This window comes from Mustelus asterias, chromosome 3 (genome assembly GCF_964213995.1).
Source record: "Mustelus asterias chromosome 3, sMusAst1.hap1.1, whole genome shotgun sequence".
NCBI lineage: Eukaryota > Metazoa > Chordata > Chondrichthyes > Carcharhiniformes > Triakidae > Mustelus > Mustelus asterias.
In genome coordinates, this window is record NC_135803.1 from 142582715 (window position 1) to 142591971 (window position 9257).

At 64.5% G+C, this 9257-nt stretch overlaps 2 protein-coding genes across 2 annotated transcripts in view; both read left to right on the plus strand.

The window, feature by feature from the left end:
* Positions 1 to 9257, plus strand: part of LOC144491673 (interleukin-17 receptor E-like) — a 203892-nt gene that overhangs the window by 173831 nt on the left and 20804 nt on the right. The window lies entirely within an intron of this gene.
* The window catches only part of LOC144491676 (protein disulfide isomerase CRELD1-like), a 32454-nt gene continuing 26182 nt past the window's right edge, over positions 2986 to 9257 (plus strand). The window contains exon 1 of the mRNA XM_078209843.1: positions 2986 to 3212. The gene's annotated coding sequence lies outside the window, so the exon portion shown is untranslated. The remainder of the gene's footprint in view (positions 3213 to 9257) is intronic.

Genomic DNA, 9257 nt, shown 5'->3' on the forward strand with positions numbered 1-9257 from the left:
CTCAGTGACAAGCTGGGGTGAGCCATGTCTCATTTTAGTGTAAAAATGCAAAGCAAGCAGGAATGGTCAGACATCAAAGGACAGAAATAGTCAGGTAGCTCAGGGGCAGATGGCCTGAAAGGGGAACTCAAACAGTGAGGTATTTTCAACGAAATGTGATTGGGAGTTATTGATAACTAACTATTGTCAAGGGGCACAATTGGCCAAGTATGTAACCGCGTAAGGCTTGATGCAAAACTGCTGATGTTTGCGATGTTTTAACGTATATAAATGCACTTGCTGCCAAGCCCAGATTGAGGAACTCTGCCCAGAGATCCTCCCGAAGCTTCGATTTAATAAACTGCATGTTGAATCTCAAGTCTGATCTCCGAGTGGTGACTTTTCCCACAACACTATAATAAGGTCAGGAGCTGAGTGACAGTGGCAGAACCCAAACAGAGTTTCCGTGAACAGGTTAGTGTTAAGCCAGTACCAGTTGATAGTACTGTTGATTACCCTTTCCATCACTTCACTGATGATTGAGAGTAGACTGATGGGGCAGTTTTTGGCCGGGTTGGATTTGTCCAGCTTTTTGTGTAGAGGACATACCTGGGCAATTTTTCACATTGTTGGGCAGATGCCAGTGTTGCAGCTGTATCGGAACAGTTGGATGGGTGGATGCAGCAAGTTCTGGAGCACCATTCTTCAGTAATATTGCCAGAATATTGTCAGGGCCCATAGACTTTGCAATGTCCAGTGCCCACAACCATTTCTTGATATCATGTGGAGTGAATCGATTTGGCTGAAGAGTTATATTGGCGATCTCCAGAGGAGGCTGCGATGGAGCAAACGTTCGACACTTCTGGCTGAAGATTGTTGCAGATGCTTCAACCTTATCTTTTGCATTGAGGTGCTGGGTTCCCCTGTCATTAGACCATACGATATAGGAGCAGAATTAGGCCATTCGTCCCATTGAGTCTCCTCTGCCCATTTGATCATGGCTGATATGTTTCAGAACCCCATTCTCCTGCTACGGGCATGGAAAAGATGCGCCTGGTCTTATTTCAGATTTCCTGTGTAATATAAAAATAATACAATAATATAAAGTTTATTTATTAGTCACAATTTTATAAATGACCTGGATGAGGAAGTGGAAGGATGGGTTGGCAAGTTTGCTGATGACACAAAGGTTGGAGGTGTTGTGGATAGTGTAGAGGGATGTCAGCAGTTGCAACGAGACATAGATAAGATGCAAGACTGGGCGGAGAAGTGTGTGGTGGTTCATTTTGGCAGGTCGAATAGGATGGAAGAATATAATATTAAGGGTAAGACGCTTGGCAGTCTGGAAGAACAGAGGGATCTTGGGGTCCGGATTCATAGGACGCTCAAAGCGGCGTCGCAGGTAGAGGCTGTGGTTAAGAAGGCGTATGGAATACTGGCTTTCATCAATAGAGGAATTGAGTTTAGAAATCGGGAGATAATACTGCAGCTGTATAGGACCCTGGTCAGACCTCACCTGGAGTACTGTGCCCATTTCCGGTCGCCTCATTACAGAAAGGATGTGGAAGCCATAGAACGGGTGCAGAGGAGATTTACGAGGATGTTGCCGGGATTAAGTGGTATGCCTTATGAGGATAGGTTGAGAGAGCTAGGTCTATTCTCCTTGGAGAGGCGAAGGATGAGAGGTGACCTGATAGAGGTGTATAAGATGTTGAGAGGTATTGATAGAGTGGATTCTCAGAGGCTTTTACCCAGGGCTGAAATGGTTGTCACGAGAGGCCACAGGTTTAGGGTGCTGGGGAGTAGGTAGAGAGGAGATGTTAGGGGTAAGTTTTTCACTCAGAGGGTGGTGGGTGCATGGAATCGGCTGCCGGTAGTGGTGGTGGAAGCAGATTCGATTGAGTCTTTTAAGAGACTTTTGGATAGGTTCCTGGAGGTTAGTAAGATAGAGGGCTATAGATGAGCCTAGAAGGTAAGGAAATTGTTCGGCGCAACTTGTGGGCCGAAGGGTATGTTTGTGCTGTAGCTTTTCTATGTTCTAAGGCTTACTTTAACACTGCAATGAAGTTACTGTGAAATTCCCCTAGTCGCCACACTCAGGCACCTGTCCGCTTGCTGTATGTTGGTTTTAATTCAATTTAATTAAGAGCGGCACAATGGTTAGCATTGCTGCCTCACAGCGCAAAGGTCCTGGGTTCAATTCTGGGTTTTGGGTGACTGTGTGAAGTCTGCATGTTCTCCCCGTGTCTGCGTGGGTTTCCTTCGGGTGCTCCAGTTTCCTCCCACACTCCAAAAATGTGTGGGTTCGGTTAATTGGCCATGATAAATTTTGCCTTAGTGTCAGGGGGATTAGCAGGATAAATACGTGAGGTTATGGGGATAGGGCTTGGGTGGGATTGTTGGTGTCAGTGTTCTGCACACATGAGGACGGCCTCAACCTGGGCTTGCAAAGTCTCACTAACTGTCCTGGCTGGAGACAATTCACACCTCTTTAACCTGTGCTCAACCCTCTCTCCACTCACATTGTCTGTACCTTTAAGACTTGATTAGCTGTAAAGACTCGCATTCCAACAATTATTTTGTAAATTGAGTTGGTGTCTTTATCTGCCCTGTTTGCGAACTGAAATCCCACTCACCTGACGAAGGAGCAGCGAGCGCTCCGAAAGCTAGTGGCTTTTGCTACCAAATAATCCTTTTGGACTTTAAGCTGGTGTTGTGAGACTTCTTACTGGGATTGTCCGTGCAGACTTGATGGGCTGAACTGCTGTAGGGATTCTATGATTTCAAATTGAGGACTATGCACTTGTAGCATTTGATATCAGATTGTGGTATTCATTCTAATCCCCCTGACCCAGGGCTACCTGTGATGTGACCGAGAGTAACCTGAGCCCTGTGTCTGGAAGCCACACTCCCCTCACCTGCTCAGCACGTGCTGCGCATGTGCACGGTGGGGACGTGACGTCACCGCGGCCTCGACCCCTCCCCCCGCGGCGCAATCGGATTGGTGCACAGGGTTGCCGACAGCGGGCCAATCGGGTTGAAGCTTATTGGGCTGGCCGGCAGGGTGTTCAGTCTGCAGAGTTTCATTTCGGGAAAAGGAAATTTCAATAAAATCCGAACCCCGCGCACAGCAACATTACAACCAGAAACCGCACGGAGGTTGGTGGTGGGGGGAAGAAGACAGCAATCTGCGGCCTGAGGTGCGGCCCCGGCTGTCCCGTCGCCAGCACTGGGTGAGCGCCGCCATTACTGCTCAGCTCCGCGGCTTCCCCCATCATCAGCCCCCCCCCCCCCCCCGGCATCATCAGCCCCCCCCCCCCCCCCCCGGCATCATCAGCCCCCCCCCCCGGCATCATCAGCAGCCCCCCCCCCCCCTCCCGGCATCATCAGCCCCCCCCCGGCATCATCAGCCCCCCCCCCCCCGGCATCATCAGCCCCCCCCCGGCATCATCAGCCCCCTCCCCCACCATCATCAGCTCCCCCCATCATCAGCCCCCCCCATCATCAGCCCCCCTCATCATCAGCCCCCCCCCACCCCCCCCATCATCAGCCCCCTCCCCCCCCATCATCAGCCCCCTCCCCCCCCATCATCAGCCCCCTCCCCCCCCATCATCAGCCCCCTCCCCCCCCCATCATCAGCCCCCTCCCCCCCCCCATCATCAGCCCCCTCCCCCCCCCATCATCAGCCCCCTCCCCCCCCATCATCAGCCCCCTCCCCCCCCATCATCAGCCCCCTCCCCCCCCATCATCAGCCCCCTCCCCCCCATCATCAGCCCCCTCCCCCCCCCATCATCAGCCCCCTCCCCCCCCATCATCAGCCCCCTCCCCCACCCCCCCCATCATCAGCCCCCTCCCCCACCCCCCCCCCCATCATCAGCCCCCTCCCCCACCCCCCCCCCCATCATCAGCCCCCTCCCCCACCCCCCCCCAATCATCAGCCCCCTCCCCCACCCCCCCCATCATCAGCCCCCTCCCCCACCCCCCCCCATCATCAGCCCCCTCCCCCACCCCCCCCATCATCAGCCCCCTCCCCCACCCCCCCCATCATCAGCCCCCTCCCCCACCCCCCCCATCATCAGCCCCCTCCCCCGCCCCCCCCATCATCAGCCCCCTCCCCCGCCCCCCCCATCATCAGCCCCCTCCCCCGTCCCCCCCATCGTCAGCCCCCTCCCCCGCCCCCCCATCGTCAGCCCCCTCCCCCGCCCCCCCCATCGTCAGCCCCCCCCATCATCAGCCCCCTCCCCCACCCGCCCATCATCAGCCCCCTCCCCCACCCCCCCATCATCAGCCCCCTCCCCCACCCCCCCATCATCAGCCCCCACCCCCACCCCCCCATCATCAGCCCCCTCCCCCACCCCACCATCATCAGCCCCTCCCCCACCCCCCCATCATCAGCCCCCTCCCCCACCCCCCCATCATCAGCCCCCTCCCCCACCCCCCATCATCAGCCCCCTCCCCCACCCCCCCATCATCAGCCCCCTCCCCCACCCCCCCATCATCAGCCCCCTCCCCCACCCCCCCATCATCAGCCCCCTCCCCCACCCCCCCATCATCAGCCCCCTCCCCCACCCCCCCATCATCAGCCCCCTCCCCCCCATCATCAGCCCCCTCCCCCACCCCCCCATCATCAGCCCCCTCCCCCACCCCCCCATTATCATCAGCCCCCTCCCCCACCCCCCCATCATCAGCCCCCTCCCCCACCCCCCCATCATCAGCCCCCTCCCCCACCCCCCCCATCATCAGCCCCCTCCCCCACCCCCCCCATCATCAGCCCCCTCCCCCACCCCCCCATCATCAGCCCCCTCCCCCACCCCCCCATCATCAGCCCCCTCCCCCACCGCCCCATCATCAGCCCCCTCCCCCACCCCCCCATCATCAGCCCCCTCCCCCACCCCCCCCATCATCAGCCCCTTCCCCCACCCCCCCCATCATCAGCCCCCTCCCCCACCCCCCCCATCATCAGCCCCTCCCCCACCCCCCCCATCATCAGCCCCTTCCCCCACCCCCCCATCATCAGCCCCCTCCCCCACCCCCCCATCATCAGCCCCCTCCCCCACCCCCCCCCCATCATCAGCCCCCTCCCCCACCCCCCCCATCATCAGCCCCCTCCCCCACCCCCCCCCATCATCAGCCCCCTCCCCCACCCCCCCCATCATCAGCCCCCTCCCCCACCCCCCCCCATCATCAGCCCCCTCCCCCACCCCCCCCATCATCAGCCCCCTCCCCCACCCCCCCCCATCATAAGCCCCCAATCCCCCCCCCATCATCAGCCCCCTCCCCCACCCCCCCCATCATCAGCCCCCTCCCCCACCCCCCCCCATCATCAGCCCCCTCCCCCACCCCCCCCCATCATCAGCCCCCTCCCCCACCCCCACCCATCATCAGCCCCCTCCCCCACCCATCATCAGCCCCCTCCCCCACCCCCCCCATCATCAGCCCCCTCCCCCACCCCCCCCATCATCAGCCCCCTCCCCCACCCCCCCCATCATCAGCCCCCTCCCCCACCCCCTCCATCATCAGCCCCCTCCCCCACCCCCCCCATCATCAGCCCCCTCCCCCACCCCCCCCATCATCAGCCCCCTCCCCCACCCCCCCCATCATCAGCCCCCTCCCCCACCCCCCCCATCATCAGCCCCCTCCCCCACCCCCCCATCATCAGCCCCCTCCCCCACCCCCCCCATCATCAGCCCCCTCCCCCACCCCCCCATCATCAGCCCCCTCCCCCACCCCCCCCATCATCAGCCCCCTCCCCCACCCCCCCCCATCATCAGCCCCCTCCCCCACCCCCCCCCCATCATCAGCCCCCTCCCCCACCCCCCCCATCATCAGCCCCCTCCCCCACCCCCCCCATCATCAGCCCCCTCCCCCACCCCCCCCATCATCAGCCCCCTCCCCCACCCCCCCCCATCATCAGCCCCCTCCCCCACCCCCCCCCCATCATCAGCCCCCTCCCCCACCCCCCCCATCATCAGCCCCCTCCCCCACCCCCCCCCCATCATCAGCCCCCTCCCCCACCCCCCCCATCATCAGCCCCCTCCCCCACCCCCCCCATCATCAGCCCCCTCCCCCACCCCCCCCATCATCAGCCCCCTCCCCCACCCCCCCCATCATCAGCCCCCTCCCCCACCCCCCCCATCATCAGCCCCCTCCCCCACCCCCCCCATCATCAGCCCCCTCCCCCACCCCCCCCATCATCAGCCCCCTCCCCCACCCCCCCCATCATCAGCCCCCTCCCCCACCCCCCCCATCATCAGCCCCCTCCCCCACCCCCCCCATCATCAGCCCCCTCCCCCACCTCCCCCATCATCAGCCCCCTCCCCCACCCCCCCCATCATCAGCCCCCTCCCCCACCCCCCCATCATCAGCCCCCTCCCCCACCCCCCCCATCATCAGCCCCCTCCCCCACCCCCCCCATCATCAGCCCCCTCCCCCACCCCCCCCATCATCAGCCCCCTCCCCCACCCCCCCCATCATCAGCCCCCCCACCCCCCATCATCAGCCCCCCCCCCATCATCAGCCCCCCCCCATCATCAGCCCCCCCCCCATCATCAGCCCCCCCCCCCCATCATCAGCCCCCTCCCCCCCCCATCATCAGCCCCCTCCCCCCCCCATCATCAGCCCCCTCCCCCCCCATCATCAGCCCCCTCCCCCCCCATCATCAGCCCCCTCCCCCCCCCATCATCAGCCCCCTCCCCCCCCATCATCAGCCCCCTCCCCCCCCCATCATCAGCCCCCTCCCCCCACCATCATCAGCCCCCTCCCCCCCCCATCATCAGCCCCCTCCCCCCCCATCATCAGCCCCCTCCCCCCCCCATCATCAGCCCCCTCCCCCCCCATCATCAGCCCCCTCCCCCCCCATCATCAGCCCCCTCCCCCCCCCATCATCAGCCCCCTCCCCCCCCCATCATCAGCCCCCTCCCCCCCCCATCATCAGCCCCCTCCCCCCCCCATCATCAGCCCCCTCCCCCCCCCATCATCAGCCCCCTCCCCCCCCCATCATCAGCCCCCTCCCCCCCCCATCATCAGCCCCCTCCCCCCCCATCATCAGCCCCCTCCCCCCCCCATCATCAGCACCCCCATCACCAGCCACCCCCATCACCAGCCACCCCCATCACCAGCCACCCCCATCACCAGCCACCCCCATCACCAGCCACCCCCATCACCAGCCACCCCCATCACCAGCCACCCCCATCATCAGCCACCCCCATCATCAGCCCCTCCCCCACCCCCCCCATCATCAGCCCCTCCCCCACCCCCCCATCATCAGCCCCTCCCCCACCCCCCCCATCATCAGCCCCTCCCCCACCCCCCCCCATCATCAGCCCCTCCCCCACCCCCCCCATCATCAGCCCCTCCCCCACCCCCCCCATCATCAGCCCCTCCCCCACCCCCCCATCATCAGCCCCTCCCCCACCCCCCGATCATCAGCCCCTCCCCCACCCCCCCATCATCAGCCCCTCCCCCACCCCCCCATCATCAGCCCCTCCCCCACCCCCCCATCATCAGCCCCTCCCCCACCCCCCCCATCATCAGCCCCTCCCCCACCCCCCATCATCAGCCCCTCCCCCACCCCCCCATCATCAGCCCCTCCCCCACCCCCCCCCCATCATCAGCCCCTCCCCCACCCCCCCCATCATCAGCCCCTCCCCACCCCCCCATCATCAGCCCCTCCCCCACCCCCCCATCATCAGCCCCTCCCCCACCCCGCCCCCCACCCCCATCATCAGCCCCTCCCCCACCCCGCCCCCTCATCATCAGCCCCTCCCCCCCCTCATCATCAGCCCCTCCCCCACCCCCCCATCATCAGCCCCTCCCCAACCCCCCATCATCAGCCCCTCCCCCACTCCCCCCATCATCAGCCCCTCCCCCACCCCCCCATCATCAGCCCCCCCCACCCCCCATCATCAGCACCCCCCCGTCATCAGCCCCCCCCACACCCCTATCATCAGCTCCCACCCGCACCCCCCCATCATCAGCCCCCACCCCCCATCATCAGCCCCCACCCCCCATCATCAGCCACCCCCCATCATCAGCCCCCCCATCCCCATCATCAGCCTGGATAGGGCCTGGGTGGGATTGTGGTCGGTGCAGTCTGGATGGGCCGAATGGCCTCCTTCTGCACTGTAGGGTTTCTATGATTCTATGATCAGCCCCCCCCACCCCCCCATCATCAGCCCCCCCCACGCCCCCATCATCAGCCCCCCCATCATCAGCCCCCCCCACCCCCCCATCATCAGCCCCCCCACCCCCCCATCATCAGCCCCCCCACCCCCCCCATCATCAGCCCCCCCCACCCCCCCATCATCAGCCCCCCCCACCCCCCCATCATCAGCCCCCCCCACCCCCCCATCATCAGCCCCCCCCACCCCTCCATCATCAGCCCCCCCACCCCCCCATCATCAGCCCCCCCCCACCCCCCCATCATCAGCCCCCCCCACCCCCCCATCATCAGCCCCCCCCACCCCCCCATCATCAGCCCCCCCCACCCCCCCCATCATCTGCCCCCCCCCCATCATCTGCCCCCCCACCCCCCCATCATCTGCCCCCCCACCCCCCATCATCAGTCCCCCACCCCCCCATCGTCAGTCCACCCCCCCCCCATCATCACCCCCCCATCATCTGTCCCCCCACACCCCCATCATCTGCCCCCCCACCCCCCCATCATCTGCCTCCCCACCCCCCCATCATCTGCCCCCCCACCCCCCATCATCTGCCCCCCCACCCCCCATCATCTTCCCCCCCACCCCCCATCATCTTCCCCCCCACCCCCCCATCATCTGCCCCCCCACCCCCCCATCATCTGCCCCCCCCACCCCCCCATCATCTGCCCCCCCACCCCCCATCATCTGCCCCCCCCACCCCCCCATCATCTGCCCCCCCCACCCCCCCATCATCTGCCCCCCCCACCCCCCCATCATCTGCCCCCCCCACCCCCCCATCATCTGCCCCCCCACCCCCCCATCATCTGCCCCCCCCACCCCCCCATCATCTGCCCCCCCCACCCCCCCATCATCTGCCCCCCCCACCCCCCCATCATCTGCCCCCCCCACCCCCCCATCATCTGCCCCCCCCACCCCCCCATCATCTGCCCCCCCCACCCCCCCATCATCTGCCCCCCCCACCCCCCCATCATCTGCCCCCCCCACCCCCCCATCATCTGCCCCCCCCACCCCCCCATCATCTGCCCCCCCACCCCCCCATCATCTGCCCCCCCCACCCCCCCATCATCTGCCCCCCCCACCCCCCCCATCATCTGCCCCCCCCCACCCCCCCCCCAT